This window comes from Macrobrachium rosenbergii, chromosome 48 (assembly GCF_040412425.1).
Source record: "Macrobrachium rosenbergii isolate ZJJX-2024 chromosome 48, ASM4041242v1, whole genome shotgun sequence".
NCBI classification, from domain to species: domain Eukaryota; kingdom Metazoa; phylum Arthropoda; class Malacostraca; order Decapoda; family Palaemonidae; genus Macrobrachium; species Macrobrachium rosenbergii.
The window spans coordinates 29,068,023-29,092,759 of record NC_089788.1 but is presented as its reverse complement, the minus strand read 5'-3'; the positions used below and the strand labels follow the sequence as shown (position 1 = coordinate 29,092,759).

At 35.1% G+C, this 24,737-nt stretch overlaps 1 protein-coding gene across 3 annotated transcripts in view; it reads left to right on the top strand.

The window, feature by feature from the left end:
* The window catches only part of LOC136831332 (uncharacterized), a 237,997-nt gene that overhangs the window by 121,393 nt on the left and 91,867 nt on the right, over nt 1-24,737 (top strand). The gene's annotated exons all lie outside the window — the stretch shown is intronic.

The following is a 24,737-nucleotide window of genomic DNA, read 5'->3' as shown; positions in this document are numbered from 1 at the left end:
TCTTCCAAACAGCACTTGATTAGATTTTTTGTAGATTTTAGTCAGAGTTTGGTTCCATGATTTTTAATGTTTTTGTTTATTGTTATTGTCACTGATATCTATTTAAGTAAAGAAAATGTTATCTTCCTCTTGTTTCTTAAGGAAAACATAAAGTGTGCTCTTGTCATTCCTGTGTCCAGGAAAGCAAACTATAAATGACACATAGTAGTGAAATAATAATAAGTTAATTCTGTTAATAATAGTAGGGTATTTTTTTTAATTATATCCCTGTGTTCATGAAAGGAAAACGAATTAATCTAGAGGATTTTTGTACCTATGCTAATCTCATTTGCGACAGTTTACAATCTCTGGTTATATGCTCTTGTGTGTTATACGTTCCCTCGACTATTCTTATAACAGATCCCTTTATTTTGCGCTCATCGTAAACTGCTGTAATATATTGCGCGTTTGGTGTGCTCACTAATGTCACTGTATGTCTCTATGGTTAATTATGGCAGGACTCTATGCATTCTAAGGCCGACGGGTGCCAGTGGTTGTTGGTTCCAATATCATGTTGCGATGTGAACGTTTTTGTTTGCATGACAGCTCTGGGCAGTTGTGGGACCATACTGTACACTCGGTGAAATGTAAATGTTGCTTATTGTTACTCTCTCTCTCTCTCTCTCTCTCTCTCTCTCTCTCTCTCTCTCTCTCTCATCAGATCTGGACAGCATCTTTCGATCTCGCGTGATCATCCAAGGCCTTTGCGGTCCTCTTCTGTTCCTTTGTCATAAGGAAGGTCATCTTATCAATGGTATTCTCCCCTTTGCTCGCGTAAGGTTGCACAACTTGCCCTGTTTTTTCTGTGCGCGTTATGCCTATATTGTACGTAGTACCCTTATTTTCCCCTGCTGATAATTTATTAAATATATACATACACATATACGTATACATATACATAACCCTTCTACCGTTATAGAGGGTGGCTTCAGAAGGGTAGATATTCCAGTATAAGCACATCCTAGGGGTGAGGTTGCTGGCCCTATGCCCTTTTCGTGACTCCGACCTCTGTTGGTAGCAATTCACAGCTTGCTCAACAACCGGGCTTGGGATCGAACCACAGTCCTTGAATGCGAGCCCTTTGTTTTATGTGAATTTATCACACGCAGTTCTCTCCTTCGAGCAGATAGCTGCAGAAGGTTTTTAGCAGTTATTTTTTTGGGATGAGGTTGCAGTCCCCATGCTCTTTCTCATCTGAGGTTCAAGAATATCATGTACCAATCCAAGCACTGACCAAACCAACGTTGCTCTGTTAATTCTGTATTTATTACCTATTTATTTATTGGATTATTATCTTTCGCTACAGCTGTTATTGCGGTTGCTGTTTTCTGTCATCAGCGCTTGACCTTTGTCTGACGTGATCATGCACAGTAAAAAGAAAGGTCAGGCAGAGGCTTCACTGCGCCGCTTTAAGATGTGTAATATCGCTTTTGAAACGAGTTAATCCGCGTGCCATGTGTGACCGAGATGAATTTTTACTTTATATATATATATACGAGTATATATATATATATATATATATATATATATATATATATATATATATATATATATATATATATATATATATATATATATATATATATATGTATATATATATATATGTATATATAATATATATATGTGTATGTATACATATATGAATAAATAAATAAATATATATATATATGTGTGTATGTGTGTGCATGTATACATATATAAATATATATATATATATGCATATATTATATATATGTGTATATATATATATATATATATATATATATATATATATATATATATATATATATATATATATACAGTATATATATATTTGAATCTGTCTTTGATTTCCTGCCAACTACTGAGCAATATGGGCGCGTTAAGTTTTGTCAAATGTGCCTCTGTTGACCTAAGCAGTGAAAGGTGAATCTTGGCCTAACATTATTTGATTATTTAATATACTCGCAGCTTCATTTTGACCTTCAACAAAGTGTAAATACTTCGGTAGGTCATCAAGTGCAGTGTTTGTTTTCCTTTCGCTCTTGATTTCATCTCCATTGACGATTACTCTTCGCTGAGTTCTAAACAGATGATTTTCGCTTTTTTCTTTATTTTGAGATTACGCACATTGATTTATATATATATATATATATATATATATATATATATATATACACGTAGTTTTCATTTTCCTTCTTTTATATATAACCTTCTAATCTGATATCAAAGTAGTTTTCAACTTTTGATTAACTCTAATCATATCAAGGTAAAACATTACACACACACACACACACACACATATATATATATATATATATATATATATATATATATATATATATATATATATATATATATACTAATACTCTATATCCAGATAAAGTAATGTAATAGGGAACCAAAATGCTAAGTCCCCATTCGAGGGAAGTTAGAGACCTTCCCGAAATCTGTTTCCCGAAAACTATCGTCGTAAAAAATTATATGAAGGCTAATTGCCTTTATAGATACGTTTGTGTGTGAGTGAGTGTGTGTGTGTGTGTCTGTTTGGATTATGCCATATTCCTTCAGTTCTTCTTGGTGCATATCTCAGCCATTTTTTATATTTGCTTTGCAAGTAATGCCCAGTAGGATAGTTACTCAGGAATTTTTCGCATATAATGTACCAACACCGAATTTTGAGTGCATTTTTTATACAAGGTCGAGTTTGGGCTTGACATTTAGGTTGGAGGAGTTGCAGATAACATTTCGAAGAATTTCCCGTCATTCCGTCCCGTGTGTTATCGTTCTGGGTAAGAGCCTTTAGGCATCAACATTTTCCAAGCGGGATTAATCAAGTAACTTTCTTTGACCAAAAAAACTCAGTCATTGCTTTCATCTACCAATTTTTTTTTGAAGGGCTGGGTGTGGCACCACCGGTTTTTTCCATATTATTATTCGAGTGGACCATTTAAAGTGCGGTCGCCATCTGCTGTTTAGCTGTTAAAAGCTATGTTGTAACGCTTGATCGGTTAATGTGATGAATTCTCTCACCTCGACCTTCCTTCAAGAAAAAGCAAATAAAATACAAAATGTATTCAAAGTTCAACACATTTCCTCAAGATTCTGTAATCGTAAGTTCCTGTCTTGACCTTCTGTTCACTTGAGAAAGTCGAGATAACTTGAACTTACCAAACGTCAGTCTCAGTCCCAATTGATCAGTTGCTTACCAGGGACTGCTACTGACTTCAAACTTCCAAACTGGACCAGACAAATTTTTGTTTTTGTAATAACACGTGTGTTGTTTTTTCTTATCTGCGATTAAACTTCGTGGATAAACAAAAAATGAAACTAATTTTATGATCAGAAAAAGTGAGGAAATCAACCAGTGTATAAATAAAATTTAAAAATGGTAATAAATATATCGATATGAACTGAATTTTGTCTTGATGGAGAGCAGAACGGGCACGTCAGCAATACCTTCAGCCAGTCACCGGAAGAAGGCGTACCCTGAGGTTGTGCCAAATGGACCTTGGCAACACTGCCGCCCTCTGTTCATCTCCACGGGTTCCCTACTCAAATGCCAGTCGTTGTTATTTAGACCACAAAGCGAGTTGAAACATTTATCTTGAAATTATGACTACGTTCAAAGAGACAGCACGCCGTAGATTCTTAGAATATTGAGTCAAGCCCCAGAACCCGACGAATTAACGGACTGACCAGGCATGAGCTCAAAGGATTTATAGAAGGCTGTGCCTCGCTGCTTTCCAAAGTTCTAGAGGATTCGTTAAGTCTCGTCTCGTGTTAAGACCGCTTGGTGGTCGAGATAAACAAAGGGCGGCTTGAGGCAAAGTTATGAAGAGAAAACAGGCATTGGGCAAAAAGGTGGCCATGGCGACAGCGATGACATCATCAAACCCCTATCAAACGTAGAGTTTAATTATAAATGTCTCGCTGGCTCATTTGGCCGCTCAGATCTCATTGGACCCATTGTCGCTCGCAGAAAATTCCTAAGGTCTGTTGCAATTTTCTAATTGTTGCCTCTGTGCCAAAGATGTTCGGCGTTCACAGATGGCCACCTATCCAAGTACTGACCACATACATTGTTGAGTTCTATCAACGAGAACATTTTAATATGGTGCTTAATCTGTAGCAAATATTAAGAACTGTCTACTCATCAAATCGTAATTACAGTTTACCCATTCCTTCAAAAGTGACGGTGCTGTATGTGAAGGTCAAGACGTTACGTTCTGTCTCGAGGATCTGACCAGCTTTGTGGGGCCACTGGCTTTATCTGTGTTACATACCGAGTCACACACGCAAATATAAATATATGGTCATATATTGCGTTTCGTTATTGTTACTATTAGTCCATTAACTTGCAAAAAGAGCTTTCACAGAACACAGTGCTCATATGTGAAAAAGATACAACAAATAACGAATGAAAAACAAATCACTGATAAAGATAAAGAAAAAAGAAAAATCAAGACTTGAGAATCCCAGAAATAAAAGACCCTTGAATCACCAACCTCGCGGGGGGAGCGGGGGAGGCTTTGGGCAGCGCAGATGAAGTGCCCTCGTTACAGCAGGTGTTCGAGTTAATGGCTTCGAAGTTATAGGCGTGATTATGCAGTGCATCAGTTAAGGAACCTATCTCAATTAGCAGTGAATTACCCAGATGGTTGTCAGGGGTTTCCCCTTAACTCAACTAGAGGTAGCCACGACCGGTCCCCGTTTAGGGAGAAACAAGTACAGATTATTCTAGTGTTAAATTAAACATTCTTCTAAATCTACGGTATGTGATTCTTTTGTTATTGTTCACTAAAGGCCAATCTTATAAATTGGATTTCTGATAATAATAATAATAATAATAATAATAATAATAATAATAATAATAATAATAATAATAATAATAATAATAATAATAATAATGATAATAATAATAATAATAATAATAATAATAATAATAATAATAATAATAATATGCTTTTAGAACAGTAGTAAAATTGATGATGATGATAATAAACACTGAAATAACATCAAACAATAATAAAACTTCTTATTTTAATAAACTTGAAGGTAACAAAAGTTTTGGAAAAAGTGTTGCAATATCTGCATGTGACTGCTTTTTATCAAGGATTGGAAGCGAAGTTCTTTTGTCGTCACATGTGAGATTTTTCCCTGAATCCGGAGGTGGAACGACCACTCGGGCACCCCACTTCTGGAAATAGACAAGAACGAGCAAAAAATGCGCCGAAGTTCCTGCGGCGGAATCGAGTTTTCTGTACAGCGTATAATGCTGTATGGAACTCTCATCCACTGCCCATGAAACTCTCAGCCACGGCCTGGTGGTGGCGCACGATCATGGGTAAATTTAACCTTAGATAAAATAAAAACTACTGAGGCTAGAGGGCTGCAATTTGGTATGTTTGACGGTGGATGATCAACATACCAGTTTGCAGCCTTCTAGCCTCAGTAGTTTTTAAGATCTGAGGGCGGACAGAAAAAGTGCAGACTGACAGACAAACAGCCATCTCAGTAGTTTTCTTGTACAGAAAACTAAAAAGGAGGCAGAAGTTGATAGGATATTTTGCATTTTAGCAGAGATCGATCATTTAACAACGCGTTATTATAGTGAGGCATTTCAAAAGGTCAATAAATTATAGAAGAATAACATGAATTGAAAAACGTTGTTGTGAACATTAGGTTAGAAGAGATATAAAACATAACTATATTAATCGATTGTTAAACAATAATAATAATAATAATAATAATAGTATCAGTATTAATAATAACATTCATTAATCTGTGTGACACAAGTAAAAATACACTTAATTAAATTAATCAGAAAATAAAGTGATAACAGTATCAACAGGACAAGTCAGAACGGCGAGTAATTGACACACTCGCAGGATAAAAAGGAAGGAAATAAATAAATGAATCATAGCAATAAGAACATGATAGTTCCAATGATAATATTAGCTCTTCGTTGGGTGAGTCGGTAGAGCTGTGGACTGGAACTCGCTAGGCCGGAGTTCGATTCCCCGTTCGGCTGATGAAGAGTTAGAGGGATTTATTTCTGGTGATAGAAATTCATTTCTCGCTATAATGTGGTTCGGATTCCACAATAAGCTGTAGGTCCCGTTGCTAAGTAACCAATTGGTTCTTAGCCACGTAAATAAGCCTAATCCTTCGGGCCAGCCCTAGGAGAGCTGTTAATCAGCTCAGTGGTCTGGTAAAACTAAGGAATACTTAACTTAATGATAATATTAATGAATGACGTCTAGCGTACAATCACGACCAAGGCAAAAAAAAAGGAAAATATGATCGTATTAACAAAAGCTGGACAAACAAGAAGCTCGGCAGAGGTGCCGCAGTCGCAAGAAATCATAGTAATCAAAACCAATCAAGGCCGATTCTCACATACGTTTCTATTCGGCTTAAACGAATGGGAGTGACTGGTGTAATGTAACCAATCTTAAGCGGACAGGAGTGTCATATGAACCCTATGACACATATAACACACGCACAACCCCGCCCCCCCCCCTCCTCCCCGACGTCTTTCATTCGCGTCACTGGATACATAGGGGGGCTGCGTTAATGACACTGGCATGCCAAACTTGTGTGGCACCGTCGTGCTAGAGGGGGTGGGGGGATGGGGGGCCGCAGAGGCGAGTACGACGAGAGTGGAGGAGTCTTTGGCCGAATTCAAGGACGTTGAGATGGGGATGCATCTCATTTATTCTGCTTTTATTTCATTTATTTCTTTCATTTTGTCTTTATTTTATATATTTTAAAATGATTTATGGCATGTATTTTCTGTAATTATCTTGTATTAGCTACTCATTTGATTATTTTATAATGATATTACATTTTATTTAGTATTTTTCATTAATTCTGTATTATATACTTTAGTTATTTATTCTGTAATTATTTCATTTATCTCATTTAATGATAATTACTGTTGTTTTTAGTTAAGGAGCCGTTGTTAATTTGTGAAGACGGGATAAATGCCGGAAGGGACGCTGCTAAATACCCATTTAATCTAGTGGTTGAGACACTTGCCTCACCAGCAAAGGACCCAGGTTCGATTCCTAGGAGAGCTTTCAAAACCCTTTGCGCCTGTTGCCGAAAGTGTTGAATGACTTATTTGGTACGTAGTTGATGGTAATTCTCCCTGTCTCCTCCTAATAAATATATGTATATATTCGAGTATATATATATATATATATATATATATATATATATATATATATATATATATATATAATTATATATATATATATATATATATATATATATATATATATATTATATATATATAGATATATGAAATTATCATTTTCAGTATCTTTTCATAGCGTGCAGTGTTATAAAATATATACATATATGTAATGCAGTGTCATATCTCTCAGATCAATAATTTGCTTCAACGAGTCATTTGATACCATACAATAACTGGTATATATACACTGGTATATATATATATATATATATATATATATATATATATATATATATATATATATGTGTGTGTGTGTGTGTGTGTGTGTGTGTGTGTGTGTATTAAACTGAGAGATGTGACATTACATTGCATGTGTATATACTTTATTACAATGCACGTCATAAAAAGACACTGGAAAATGATAATTCCATTTGCGTGAGGGTAGAAATAAAATAGGTTTCTGAATGCAAGCCTTCCTAGCACAGAATTAAAAAAAAATGTCTCGGCATCAATCCTTTACTACTGATAAACAATTTGGTTAGTCCGTTAGCCACACCTCTGCGTCTGTGTGTGTGTGAAGAAGGTCTGTATGCGACGGTTTCCTTGCGATAATGTTCCCGTTTGCGGGGCTGAGGCAGCAGCCAGCCTCTTTCTTGAGCAACGGGAGCTACAGCATTATTGTGCGTCGAGATGAGCAGAACGATAAAAGTGTTCTGTTCTGTGGGGATCAGTTTGATTGCTGCGGCTGCTCTACTAAACTTTGGTGTTTACAAAGTTAATGGTATTAAGAATGGTATGCCTTTTTTTCTTAATGTAATTTTGTAAGTCTTAATGACATTGCAGCATAAGGGAATGATAATGATAATTGATATTATTTTAATTATGTATATCTTTGAATGGCAGAATTTCTGAACCCCGTTATTATTATTATTATTATTATTATTATTATTATTATTATTATTATTATTATTATTATGTTGTACACATTTCCAAATTTAACCTTTTATAACAAATAATTATATTATGGTAATAATGATGGTTGGGTTTTAATATGTACAACAATAGTATGTATAGTGATTGTTATTTGTGTGAAAGTGAAGGTGGAATTACCTATAGCTTTAGTTGATTATGAATTTAAAATTGTAATTTGTGTATGAAATTTCCACTCGCTCTTTCTGTAGATAAATATTAATATATTGAAATCTCTCTCTCTCTCTCTCTCTCTCTCTCTCTCTCTCTCTCTCTCTCTCTCTCTCTCTCTCTCTCTCCTCCGTAGATAAATATTAATATAATGAAAAATCTCTCTCTCTCTCTCTCTCTCTCTCTCTCTCTCTCTCTCTCTCTCTCTCTGTAGATAAATATTAATATATTGAAAAATCTCTCTCTCTCTCTCTCTCTCTCTCTCTCTCTCTCTCTCTCTCTCTCTCTTCTCCGTAGATAAATATTAATATAATGAAAAATCCCTCTCTCTCTCTCTCTCTTCTCCGTAGATAAATATTAATGTATTGAAAAAATCTCTCTCTCTCTCTCTCTCTCTCTCTCTCTCTCTCTCTCTCTCTCTCTCTCTCTCTCTCTCTCTTCTCCGTAGATAAATATTAATGTATTGAAAAATCTCTCTCTCTCTCTCTCTCTCTCTCTCTCTCTCTCTCTCTCTCTCTCTCTCTCTCTCTCTCTCTCCCCATAGATAAATATTAATATATTGAAAAAATCTCTCTCTCTCTCTCTCTCTCTCTCTCTCTCTCTCTCTCTCTCTCTCTCTCTCTCTCTCTCTCTCTCCTCCGTAGATAAATATTAATATATTGAAGACGCGCTTTATACATATTCTCACTCGCTCCGTAGGTTTTGTAAACAGCAGTCACTTATGGCCATAAGGGTCCCAGATCTCTCTCTCTCTCTCTCTCTCTCTCTCTCTCTCTCTCTCTCTCTCTCTCTCTCACACACACACACACACACACACACACACACACACATTATTTTGATTTCAATAAAAGAAGCGAGAAGTTAAAGAAATATTCATTATTCCCAGCACGTTGAGATCAAATTCATCTTCAATCGCACAAACAGTATTGAAGGTTGATGATGATGATGATGATGAGATAGACAGACGACAGTTAACCCGGACTGATAAGAGAGAGAGAAAAAATTCTATCATGCACAGTTATATCAAGGAGTATAAAATTGGAGAGAGAGAGAGAGAGCTTTTTGGTCAGTTGCGATGCAGGAGAAGAAAAGAGAGAGACAGAGAGAGAGAGAGAGAGAGATGACAACATTATTAAGAAAGAACAGATGACTTTGTCAAAGAGTTGGGGAACCATTGCAGTGTTAGAAAATATCATTGTGAGATCTGATTAGTTGCAGTGATGGAGGGAGATAAGAGAGAGACAGAGAGAGAGAGAAAGAAAGAGATTTGCATTAGGCTGTTGGCCAGTTGGCAACCTGTTTATGCCAGTGCTAAATTTATCCTACACTCGTTCTCGTGCCCTTCCTTCCTCCTCCTCCTCCTCCTCCTCCTCCTCCTCCTCCTCCTCCTCCTCCTCCTCCTCCTCCTCCTCCTCCTCCTCCTCCTCCTCCTCCGCCGCCGCAGCAAACAACTTGCACCGTTATATGGCGCGTTTCGTGATCTCGACAACGGTCAACAGGTGTTTAAGCAGCTGATCACGCCAGATTTGAAAAGTAAATAGGAAAAAGATTATGATGCCCTTCACGTGTTTTCTTCTTCTGGTCGCCATGGCAACGCTTGAATGTTTTGATAGAGTCGCTGCCTTTTAGCAAAGCGTATCGCACCGTAAATTTTCGTGGTTATGTGTCCTATGAACTGGATTCCACTGATTGCCGGTATCATTGCGACTTAGGGTAGTTAGCTGAATAATTGTTACAAAGTTAAAATGTAGCTTATGTTGCTGGTAGAATTGCTACTGCAGAGTGAAGTGGTTGCTACCCTGGTACATTTTCGAGACACGTTTTGCAGATAAAACCATCGGACTATATATAATATATGCGATTACGGGCAGTTTACGTAAACTGCTTCTTATAGGAAAAGTTTATAAACATATATATATATATATATATATATATATATATATATATATATATATATATATATATATATATATATATATATATATTCATCAAGACGCACTATTAATTGTCGTCTACTCTAAAGCTTTTAATCTTTTATACAGCTTTCTCAAATCTTCTGGTATTTAAAAAAGAGAGTTGGATGTATTTCATACTGGATATGAAGCAATATACTTTGTACACTCATAAGTGCTTTGTAAAAGCAAGTTTGTGTATATATGTGTATATATATATATACACACACACATCATATATATATATATATATATATATATATATATATATATATATATATATATATATATAACCAAAATATAGGTGGAATAGGGTTTGTGTTAGGTTATATCATAACGATGTTATCATCTAATGCCTACCTACTATTGGTTATATATATATATATATATATATATATATATATATATATATATATATATATATATATATATATATATATATATATATATATATATATATATATATATATATATGGTCAGTAAAATTATAACCGTTGAATGTCTGCGAGGTTTTACCTGTAACAGGGTTACGTATCCTACTTGGGTTTGTTATGCAACCTCTGTACCGCAAAGAAATGCCAGAAAGTATTATGGTACATTGAACTCCACTTGGGGATTCACTCGTGCACGAATTTGAAAGTGGAATTCAGGTTTTGAGAAAGTGGAGTCTGGGATTTTAGAAAAGAAGTATCTGCGTTTCTATACAAGAAATTTCGGCCTTAGCAAATTGGGTTTTGAGAAGTGAAAATCGAAATTTTTAGACGGAGGGAGCAGGTTAGAAAAAAAAAACGAATTTAGTGATGCGAAAAATAAATTAGGTTTTTTCCCCCCCCAAAAAAGTTTTTTTTTAAAACACAAATCTATGAGTTTGAAATCTGGTCATTTTAGTAAGTTGAAAACTGGACATGTAACATGGAAAATCTGGGCTCTAACAGACCACAAATTTGGGGCTTTATATATTAAATTGTTGGTTTTAGGCTGTAGAAACCGTCACCTTTTTCTTTAAATAAAGCTTTCCTCTTCATTTTAGAAAATGAAAAGAAAGACTTTTAGAAAGTGTAGGTTCAGAATTCTGCATGACGCTTCTCCGTCAAACTAAAAAGAACCGAAACCACCCCAGGCGGTTAAGAGCGGGTATTTTTCTGATTTTATATGGCCTGTTTTGTTGAAGCTGTCGGTAAACATCTGCAGGCGATGTCACTGAAGCTTCTACCTTGCTTCCGATTACCCGACGTCATTTAAATTGCTGCTCGCCATCTGGTGGTGGGTGGTAAGTAGCACGAACTTCCCCAGGGACGATTGGCCTCAGTGATATCGCATGCGGTTATGTCAAGTCACCTCGAAATTAATAGATAAACAGACGGTAGGTTCTTGAAGCAGAGGACACGGGGATGCCTTTCACAATTCTTCTGAATCTCAAATATCCTCCTGATGAAGATCTTCAAAGCATGGCTGTCGAAATGTAGCTCGGTCACTGTAGTAAAATCACAAGGTGGAGTTCAGTAACGCTATGCGTGTCGGAGAGATTGATGGGCTGAGGTGTAGGCAAATAAAGTAGCCGATGTAGTAGAAATTTAATCGAATCGGGAAACGTAGAGCAAGATGGAGAGTTCCACTGTTTGTGACTTTGTGACTTGCCACCGGACTGTTTTTAGCCGCAGTATTACATTAACAAGATTAACGTTCGGTTTCGTATTGTGATAAAATGTATAGTGAACTCTGCACAAAACGTACCTTTTATTCTTCTTCACTAGGGAACCGACGCAGGTGAGATTACAGAGTGAATCGCTCTGGAGTTCACAGAACATCCATATCAGCATCCAGAAATTGGGCAAAATTTATTCTAGAGAATCTCCGGCAATCTTCGTCGGGCGTTTGATGCCAAAAGTTTCTCAATGAGCCTGAGGCTTGAAGCTGTTTAGAGAAGATGAATGGTTCGCTCAGCTCCCTGATTCGGCGCTTAAAAACTTTTTCTCATTATCTTGGTTATAAGAACGAAAGGATAGCTTGCTGAGAAGAACGAACGTTGCTTGCCGAGAAGAAATGAATGATAGCTTGCGTGAATGAGACAGAATAATACACCTTGCGAACAAGAGAAAATAACAGCTTACAATTCTATAGGAGCAAATTGTTAACGTGCCCCTAAAAAGAAATCGTTGGATTATGCTTGAGAACAGGCCGTCAGTGTTCGCTTCAAGTGCAAATGCTGAAGAACATGAAATTTCGCAGTAAAGATCAAATTATAGCGTGCGCGAAAAAACTGTTTATACCTTGCACGAGAGAACAAACAGTACCCTGTACGGAACAGCAAATAATGAAATTGCGCATGAGCAGAAACAGTAGCCGCCACCCCGGAGAACAAAACGGTAGCTTGCTCCAGAAGAGTCGGTAACAGCTTACCAAGAGTTGAAGATCAGACTAAGCAACAAAAACATTGTCCTTTGCAACATAGCAACTCTTGCACAAAAGAACAACTTAGGTGCAGGCGCGTTCACAGAGGGTGAGTTATGATTTGCAAGCAGAACGTTGACTTGTAAAGAAAGCATCGTTAAACTGCTCGCAAGGGAGACGCTAAAAACGTAGACTCTTGCGCAAGAGTAGCACAGCGCTCGCACGACTGACGTTGCGTCTGTGTTCTGATAATCAGGTCCTTCTCTTAACTGGGAACCCGAAACTTCGAGCTGCTTAGCTTTAATATCCGTTTTGTTTTCTTTTTAATACTATCGTTCTCCAAACACAACTGCGCGTGGGAAATGAAATCGCCTTTGAACTTGGCCGGTATTTCCCAGGAATTTGTTAAGTTTTGGTGTATAATGATGAAAGTTTGATGAGCGAAACACTTCATTAATTTGGAAGCTGTCAGTTGTATACACAGTCTGATTTGAGGCGCTCTCTGACTTTTTTGGCATCTCGGTTTGTTTGTTTTCAGTCTGTTTGTATGTATGTGTGCTTGCACGCAACAGCAGTGTGAGTGTGTTTGCCTGAACTCTGCTTGTTTGAGTTTCTTTTGATTAGACGACCTCGTGCGGTAGCAGAAAGATAAGAGAATTCCTATGATTTTGATCGATCCCTAGCAAGTGCATATACACATTATATATATATATATATATATATATATATATATATATATATATATATATATATATATATATATATATATCTGTGTGTAATTTATGTATATATATATATATATATATATATATATATATATATATATATATATATATATATATATATACACATACACACACACACACACATACACATACACATATTCGAATTGGAATGTTGACATTAGAGCACAGCAAAGATTCTTTGCCTTATTTTAATTCACATTTCACGATGTACATTTAATCTGTTGCAGGTATAAAAATGAAATATTTTCGCCTTTTTTCACATGCTGGAATTTTAATCTTGAGAAGCTAGCTTTCCCAGCTAATACCCTCTTGCGTTTCTTTAATATAAATGTTTATATTTAATACGAGTAGCCACAAAAAAGTAACAATATTGGAATAGAAATATCCCGGCCTAACCTGGATAAGAAATGACAGAAACTAACAGGAAACCTTAAAGGCCGTATGTAAACTATCCATGAAAAGATTTGTAATAGCACGCTTTTCCTGTAGAAATATTTGTAAGGATTTCCTTATGAAGACTGATATAAGAATATATAAGTATTTCAAGTAAGATGATTTTTATCAAGTGTAACTCGTTAGATCGCAGGCCACCGACCCATTATATGTATTTTTAATTCTTCTCATGGCGTAGCAGTTATGAAGGGAATTATGATGGGGATGAATCGGTGTGGCAAGGTTGGGGTTATTACAGCGAGTGAACGAATGACTCTACGTTATCTAATATTATTTTAAGTGTATATTAATTTCTTGATGTCATATGTGTGTTTTGTGTCGCCGCCTCTCACGTATTGTCATACACTTGATAAAAGTTTTACTGAAACGTCATTTCATTTCTCAAGTAAGCTTTCTTTTTGGAAAGAGTAACTTTTGTATTCAACATTCTAAACGGATATTAAATGAGCCCCTTTCCATAACAAGTACTTTTTTAGCATTAGCACAAAACTTCTTGTTTTTTTATTCGAATAAAAATGTATATTTTTAGTCCATACAAGATTTGTTCTTCTTTTTATTCGAGTTACATAGTGATGTTTCCTTTTAGTTCACACAAACTAATGAGACGAAACTTGAATTCGGGTGAAAGTGGATGCTTATTAGCTCAACTGTGTCTTCACACTAGTCACTTTTTTTCTGCAATTTTGAATCGATTCTTTTGGGTGATATTTCTTAAGTCAGTTGGGAAATTGTTTTATGTTTTCAATTTAGGATGATCCTAATACCCCAAGTATTTATTAAGTTTTCTTTGCTGTTGACCATTTTTTTTTTACTCTTGCCAGCTGCATGAACGCAACTTGTAATTGCTTAGCATTAAGTCGAGAATCTTCATTAGAACAGAAACACTCGCGCTCAAAGTCTGCAGTTAGGTAATTCGAGAACTTCTGTTGTTAATATATATATATATATATATATATATATATATATATATACGAGTATATATATATATATATAAATGTGTGTGTGTGTGTTTATTGTGTGTAAGTAGGTAGGCGGGTACATGGGCGGTGCGTACGTTCGTGAGTGTTTCCTTGTGTGTGTATATATGCGCAGTTTGCATGTGTCCACTTACTATAGATATAGTTTATGCATTATATACTTGCTAAACATCTTTATAACACTGCAGACCTCCAATTATTTTTTTCTTTGTAGTAGCTCTTGCTAACAAAGAAGAAAAAAGAAATGAATAGTAGATGGTAGTGGCTGGATGGAGAAGCATTAATGCATTTAATCCGTTGATAAAAAAAAAAAAACCTAATCCGTGTGCGTTTCCTCATCTCGTTTCTACTGCGATTTTCTGACGTAAGTTGCCAAGCAATTGTTTCCTTCTGGCCGCCGAGCAACTGGTAAACACCTCACATACTTCCTGGAGTGATGATGTCTGAAGACTCTAGTCAGTATTCATTTACTCGATAAATCATTCAGTAAATGAACATTACTCCTAAGGAGAGTCTTTGATAAGAAGCGCTGTTTATTATTATTATTATTATTATTATTATTATTAGGGTTGTTGGCGCGCGTAGCGAACCCGGCGCTGCTGTCTCTCTGCCCTCCCGGAGCGGACAATAAAGTTTGCAGGAGGAGGGTGGGTATCCCCTACCTCCCTACCTACCCGTCTTCACCAGGGCGGACAAACCAGTTTGCAGTAGGGAGGTTGGCTGAGGCATGTCTCCCTACTGTCACCTGGGGAGGACAAACAGATCCACTCATATTTTATTATTATTGATTATTATAAATGGAATTATGGCTGAATTATATATACAGTACATATATACACATACACATGCACATATACTGTATGCATATATACATATACATATATATATATATATATATATATATATATATATATATATATATATATATATATATATATATATATATATATTACATACAAGCGTGCACAACACACGATGTATCTAACATATATAATATATATATATATATATATATATATATATATATATATATATATATATATATATATATATATATATCTCCATGTGTGAAACGCCACTACCTCAATAGTGGGGAAAGAAAATGAACTACTGTTTTTATAAGAGGAATCCATGATGTGTATATGTGTATATATATACATATATACTGTATTTATATACATATATATGCACATACATTTGCGTTTATGTATAATGTATATATATATATATATATATATATATATATATATATATATATATATATATATATATATATATATATATATATATATATATATATATATATATATATATATATATATATATACATAGATATGCATATATACATATATATAAATATGTATACATATATATGTAATTGTGATAGCCACAATGTCCTCTTAACTTTCTCGAATTCTTCGCCCTTCTTTGGACACACTTGTCACTACATATTTCTTGCACGTGGATCTTAAGGCTTTGTAGTGACAAGCGTATCCAAAAAAGCGCAAGAATTCGAGAAAGTTAAGAGGGCATTGTGGCTACTATAATTACATGTGCATCTATTAAAAAGTGACCAGTAGATTCTACTTATATATATATATATATATATATATATATATATATATATATATATATATATATACATACATATATATATATATATATATATATATATATATATATGTATATATATATTGTGTGTATGTGCGCTCTCTTGTGTGTGTAATTGTAATAACCACATCGCCCTCTTAAATTCTGGATGTCCGTAGCAGGATTTGTACCCGCATCCAGGGTATCAGACCGAGGCCACTTTCCCGACCTCAGGTCGGAAGCTTGACCTTCATATTCTTGCATTTGGATCTAAGACTTTGTAGTGACAATCGTATTCAAAAGCCAGTAAAAATTTGAGAAGTTAAGAGGCCATTGTGGTTATTCCATTAGATATGCATCTGGTAAAAGTGGCCAGTAAAAATATATATATATATATATATATATATATATATATATATATATATATATATATATATATATATAACATAAATATATATATATATATATATATATATATATATATATATATATATTGTCACGATGCGTATCAAGTACCTGGTTATTACACAACTAATCTCAAGATTCAAAAATATACCTCACTTCAGCCAGATACCTGAACTCTCATAACATTAATTGTTACGACTGAGTACTCTAAAGGTAACAGTGATCCCTTAAGAAAAACTTATTTATCAATCACTTGAAAAATCAAACTAAGTTCGTCAGAATATGTGTGAGTATAAAAATTAAACTAGAAATCTTCTAGAGTAAAAGGGCATCACTCCATCAAAAAAAAACTCTGTTTCCCTGGTCTTAATTCACTTTAGCAAAACTAAAAGAACAAAACATGTTTATCACTTTTGCCTTATGCACACAATCAATCCTATTCACTGGTGATCAATAAATGAAACACTGTTTTTTCTAAAATGTTAAATACAAAATTTATTTTCAGATTCAAAGTTTATAACTAAATTCACAATTAATTAGAATCCACAATCTGAAAAATTTACTATTAGTTGAAAATAACACAAAACTCAATGAATTCTTGAATTAAATTATGAAACAAAACTAATTCACAAAAACTTTATCAGGAATTTAAATTAATCAAGTAAAATTTAAACTATCAAGAATCACTCAAGATTTAAAAAAGAAAATCTCAATAAATGAAATCAAGTATGCAATGTTAAATTAAGTATGCAATGTTAAATTAAGTATGCAATGTTAAATTAAGTATGCAATGTTAAAATTACCAAGAAATATTTACAATGCTATGTAAATAAATGTTACATCACAAACATAAAAAATGTGAAAATATAAAGAAATTGTAAATAGAAAAACACACAAAAATACACGTAAGATTTATCAATAATGATTTCACTTGTTCAAAATTTCCTAACTTATCACACCATAACCTCTAACTTATCATACCATGGTATCAATAAGTAAAATTTCACGTTACCTTACACAACTTGTGAAAACCTCTGTAAATCACTTGCTGCAGCTGCGTTACACAAATACACACTTTTTTACCAGGCGTGTTCTAACTAAATAACTGCTAAATTCAGATCTCAAAAGTTAATGTTAAAAGTGACCACAAAATTTACGTTAAAAGTAATCTCTTCTAATTAGGAATGAGAGAGAGAGAGAGAGAGATGGAACCAAATCGACTGGTCTCAGAAATCAGAATGAAACAAATTTTAGGATTCCAGTGTCGTGAAACAATTACATGATGTCATTAAAGCATTTTGGGTTCTAGAAGCGGGATATTAAAGAATTTTGGAGTCACTTCAATAGAAGCAAAGTTCGTCATCCCAGCAAAACGTTTTGAACGCATCTTCCAAACCATGACGTAATTGATCAGGACACGTATTCTTTCTCTCAAAGTGGCGAACGTGACTCAAACAATGCATGCAACAACATGAAATCACTGCGTCTTGAGCCCGTATGGGACGAATTGGCGTTTGTTTTGCAAATCTGTCATCGCTAACCCAAAACAAAGCATTCACTCTTATCTGAACTGATGACAATTGAAATGAAACAAGCCCTTCCTGGACACACACACACACGTGTTCAAATACTACGCTTTTATCAAGAAAGATATTCGTTCTAAATTACGTTACTATTAAAATTATAACAACAATTCTAAATTACGCTATCAAGTAATCATTAGTACTTTTGAGATCTGATGTCAAACTAAATATGACACTTCAACAACCATTATCATTAAGCATAACACATGAAAAAAATTCAACATGTCAAAATCATAGGAGGATATACGTATTACAAGGCAACATCATGAAATTCCTCCTCCGAGAAGATTACTTATCCCGGTTTGAATCAACGATTCACAACGGGATAAATAATCTGCTATGACATTATCTTTTCCTGAAATGTGTTTAACACTTACATTATATGGTTGCAGGCATAAAGACCACCTGGTCAGTCTCATATTATTATTTTTCATCTTATTGATGAATGAGATTGGGTTGTGATCCGACAATACTAAAATTTCTTCATTCCTAGGTCGGTTCACATACACTTCAAACTTTTTCAATGCTGTGATTAATGCTAATGTTTCTTTTTCAATTGTTGAGTATGTTTTCTGGTGCTTTTTCAACTTTGAAGACATAAAACATACTGGATGTAAGATTCCGTTGTCATCTTTTTGAAGTAGAACAGCTCCAATTCCACAGTCGGATGCATCAACTTGTATCACAAACTTTTATTGAAGTCTGGAGCTTGAAGCACTGGTCTTGAAGTTAATATGGCTTTAACCTTCTCAAATGATTCTTGACATTCTGGAGTCCAATCAAACTTTCTTTTTAGGACTGGTTAAGTCAGTTAAGGGAGCTACTACGGCTGAGAAATTTGGACAGAACCGCGATAAAATCCAGCCATGCCCAAAAATCTTTGTAGCTGTTTTCCTCAGAGCAGGAGGGGTAGCCTTACGGATACCTTCTACATTAGCGTCAATATGAGCGAGAAGGCCTTTTCCAACTTCAAATCCTAGGTACTGTACAGTTGCCTTTCCAAACTCACTTTTTTGTAAGTTGATTGTTAGTCCTGCTTCCCGAAGTTTCTTGAACACTTTCCTTAATATCTTCAGATGTTCTTCCCATGTATTAGAATAAATCACAATGTCATCAAGGTATACACCTACTCCTTCTATTGATCCTAGTAGTTGATCCATCACTGCTGGAATGTTGCAGGTGCATTCATCAGACCAAACGGCAAAACAGTGTATTGATACAGTCAAAAGGAGTAATGAAAGCTGACAGCAACTTAGCATTCTCATCTAAGGGAATTTGATAATATCCTTTCAACAAGTCTATCTTGAAACAAATTTGGCTTGCCCAATATTATCAAGTAATTGATCAATAAGAGGCAAGGGATAATTGTCAGCCACACTGATGGAATCCAGTTTCCTATAATCAGTACACATCCTAAATGAGCCATCTGGTTTCTTCACCAACACACAAGGAGAACTATAATGACTTGAACTGGGTTCTGCTAATCCATGCTGCAACAAATATTCAACTTCTTTCTTCAAAACATCTCGATGAAAAGGCGATAAGCGATAAGCTCTCATTTTAAAAGGTTTTCCATCTTCTCTGATCTTTATCTCATGCTTTGTCAGATTGGTACACCTAGGTACATCTGCAAAATTTCAGGAAACTTTGAATAACTTCACTTAATTCACTACTTTGCTCAACACTCAGATGTTTTAGTTTATCTTCCAAATTTTCTAATATTGAAGAATTGTTCATCTTGTTTTCAGCTCCTAATTCATAGTCGTCATCGTCCTCTGTAGATGAAGTTGTTTGTTTTATTGACACTGTTTCAGTTTTAGTCTCTGAGAAGTAAGGTTTCAAAAGATTCACATGTATCTTCCTCTGTCGTTTTCTTCTTCCTGGTGTTTCAATCACATAAGTTCGATCACTTAACTTCTCTATTATCCTATAAAGGACCTTGAAACTTATTGGTAAGGGGGAAATCTTTTCACTGGTAAGAACACTAGAACTTGCTGTCCAATACTAAAATTTCTTAGCTTAGTTTTAGCATCATATTTCCTTTTCATTTTCTCTTGACTTATTTTCAAATTTTCTAAAGAGAATTTTCTAATTTCTCTTAATCTTTCCTCAAGTTCTTCACATATTCTCCTTGGATTTCCTCTTGATTTTCTTCCCAATTCTCTGCAAGAATCTTCAATGGACCTCTAATGTCTCGACCAAAAATCATTTCATTTGGTGAACATCCCATGCTTTCTTGATAAGCATTCCTAACTTCAAATAACATTAAAGGTAAACCAGCATCCCATTCTCTTCCTGATTCATTACAATACTTAGTTAACATACTTTTCAATGTCTGGTGGAACCTTTCCAAGGCTCCTTGAGTCTCTGGATGATAAGCAGTTGATAACTGTTGTTTTACTCCTAACAAGTTCATCACATCCTGGAATAATTTTGAAGTAAAGTTCGTTCCTCTATCACTTTGCACAATTTCTGGTATTCCAAACTTGGAGAAAAACTCCACCAACTTCTCAGCAATTACCTTTGCACTTATACTTCTTACAGGAATCGCCTCAGGATACCTAGTCACTGGACACATTAATGTTAATAGATATTCATTTCCTTTCTTTGTTTTCGGAAGTGGCCCAACCACATCTATAATTACCTTGCTAAAGGGTTCTCCTCTAACTTCTATGGGTTGCAGGGGGCTTTCTGAATGGTTTCATTCAGTTTTCAGCTATCTGGCACGTGTGACACACACTGCAAAATTTGCTAACGTCCTTGTGAAGTCCAGGCCAGAAAAAATACTTCATAATCTTCTCAACAGTCTTCCTGATTCCCATATGTCCAGACTCGTGCGCTACTGCTACAACTTGTTTTCTCAATGGATATGGAATCAAAATTTGATGATATTCACCCCATTCAGCATTTCCTGGTATATCTGCAGGTCGATGCTTCCTCATTAGCAATCCTTCCTTTAGATAATAACAGGTAGAGGTTTGTTGCATCTCTTCTTGATCAACAACTCTGAAGAACAAATCAGCCAACGTTGTATCCCTCTTCTGCAGTTTCATTAGCTTCTCTCTTGTCACTTGACCAACTTCAAGGGCTGAACTCTCCATATCTGCTAACTCTGCTTCTGTAGTTTCATTACCATCTTCAGGAACATTTTGACTACTCGGAGTCTCTTCAATAACAACAGGAACCTCTTCTTCTTGGGAAATCTCTTCATTACTAACACTAGGGGAAACTTCACTTTCCTGGAACAGTTCTTCTAATCTTAAAGATCCTTCACTTGATTCTTCTGGTGCAGGTAAATCCTCAGTATCTTCACTTGCAGACATAGTTCTCTTCATACTCCTGGTAGTTACACAACTTGGAAACAGGTGGGGGTTTTTCTTCTCTAAATCAACCGTAGGACTAACCCTTAATGGTTTGTCTGTCACTATAGGACAAGGAACAAATGGTACACTACCAACTTCATTACCCAGTAAAACATGTACACCTTCAACAGCTAGTGAGTCCTTTACAGCAAAATCAACATTTCCTGTCACCAATTCACAGGACAAATGCAAGTGGCATATAGGAGTTACCTCTTCTCCTATAACCTTCAAAATAGCTGAATCTCGTGAGATTCTTCTCTAACTGTGGGTGAGCACCACGAACGACTACACTATGGTTACTCCCATTATCACGTAATACCTTGACTGGTACCTGCACATTCTCCTCGAGTTGCCAGTGTACCTTCATAGATATGTGGCTTAAAAGCCTCCAAGCTGCTCAGCCACTCACTGCTTGAAGTTACATTTCCACTGGTTGCTAAACACTCTGCTTGTTTAGTCTCAGTCTTCCCCACACTGCTCTTCGTAGTTTGCTTCACCTGGTTACCTTTAACCACTTGACCAACTGGTTTGGTCTGCTGTTGTGTCTGATAACAATCTCGACTGTAGTGTCCTACTCTTCCACACTTGTAGCAGACAACATTAGTCTTCTGTATCTGTCTTGAAAACTGACTGGATGATGAGGATTTAACATTTAATTGCTGAGGGGTGTTACCTGACTTTATATTGGCATAGCCACTAGAAGGATTTCCAGTTGTAATGTTCCTGAAATTTGGATGAGATGTGAAACCTGTGCGTTGTTGGTTCTGGTACTTGACATTATAATTTCTTTTGCTAGAAATTATATTAAAATCTTCGCTCAATGTAGCAGCTTTGTCAAGTTTTTTAACCTCTCTCTCTCTTAAATAGGCTCTTATGTGTTCAGGAATTCCTCTAAGATATTGTTCTAGAACTACTAACTCCTCAAGTTCGTCCATAGATTTAACTTTAGCAGCCTCCAACCATCGTTTAAAACATCTTCTTACTTTGTAAGCATAATCCAAGAAAGTTATCTTGTCATCCTTTCTCAAAGATCTGAATCTTTCACTATAATATTCAGGGTCATCTGGTAAACTTGTAGCACATTGTGTTTGAGTACCCTGTACTCTTTACACTGATCAGCTGATAAGGCTAAATAGGCACTTCTTCCTTTACCAATGAGAACACTCTGTAACAAGACCGACCATTTATCCTCTGGCCATCCCATACCTGAAGCTACTTTTTCAAAGTGATCAAAAAACTCATCTGGGGCTTCTTCTGTAAATTTCAGAATTAACTTCTGCACTCTTACTACATCAAATACAGGGTCTGAATTACCTTGAGTAGGGTTAGACAGGTATTACAGGTAATGTGGATCGAGCTTTTATTAACTCCATCTCCCTTTCATGTCTTGCTCTTTCTCTCTCTCTTTGCTCTTTCTCTTTCTTCTTTTGCTCTTTCTCTTTCTTCTTCTGCTGCTTTTTCTTCTTCTCTTTCCTTTCTTTCTCTTTTCTCTCTATGTTCTCTTTCTCTTTCTGCTTGCATTTTCTCTCTTTCAGCCTGTATCCTCAGCTTAATCAAATTTTCTTCTGCTTCTATACGTCTAAGTTCTGCTTCTGCATCACTTTTCTCTTTCTTTTGCTCATGTTTATCTGTAAATTCTGCCTCAGCTGCATTCAACAATTCCTGTGCCTCTCCTAACTCTTCATCTACTTTACCAGAGTCCATCAATGCTTGGATTGCAATATATTTGATTTGTGCCTTAATCATACCACTAGACACATTACCCCCACATGCTACTGCTAAAGCAATCCACTGTGCCTTAGTCAGGTTGGATTCAGATAACTCTTGGATGGAAGGAGCTGCTAAAAACCTCTGAACATTGAACAGAGCCATTTTCTCTAAGTTACTCAACTAAATAATTCACAATACAAAGCAAAAAATAACTATGTGGTCACTCTCCTATCAAAATATATCCCTAACACCACCAGTATAAACCATAAACCAGAGTGATATTTTGTTTTGTTCCACAGGTCTCTGGGCACCAAACAATATTATGTCACGATGCGTATCAAGTACCTGGTTATTACACAACTAATCTCAAGATTCAAAAATATACCTCACTTCAGCCAGATACCTGAACTCTCATAACATTAATTGTTACGACTGAGTACTCTAAAGGTAACAGTGATCCCTTAAGAAAAAACTTATTTATCAATCACTTGAAAAATCAAACTAAGTTCGTCAGAATATGTGTGAGGTATAAAAAATTAAACTAGAAATCTTCTAGAGTAAAAGGGCATCACTCCATCAAAAAACTCTGTTTCCCTGGTCTTAATTCACTTTAGCAAAACTAAAAGAACAAAACATGTTTATCACTTTGCCTTATGCACACACAATCAATCCTATTCACTGGTGATCAATAAATGAAACACTGTTTTTCTAAAAATGTTAAATACAAAAATTTATTTTCAGATTCAAAGTTTATAACTAGAATTCACAATTAATTAGAATCCACAATCTGAAAAATTTACTATTAGTTGAAAATAACACAAAACTCAATGAATTCTTGAATTAAATTATGAAACAAAACTAATTCACAAAAACTTTATCAGGAATTTAAATTAATCAAGTAAAATTTAAACTATCAAGAATCACTCAAGATTTAAAAAGAAAATCTCAATAAATGAAATCAAGTATGCAATGTTAAATTAAGTATGCAATGTTAAATTAAGTATGCAATGTTAAATTAAGTATGCAATGTTAAATTACCAAGAAATATTTACAATGCTATGTAAATAAATGTTACATCACAAACATAAAAAATGTGAAAATATAAAGAAATTGTAAATAGAAAAACACACAAAAATACACGTAAGATTTATCAATAATGATTTCACTTGTTCAAAATTTCTAACTTATCACACCATAACCTCTAAC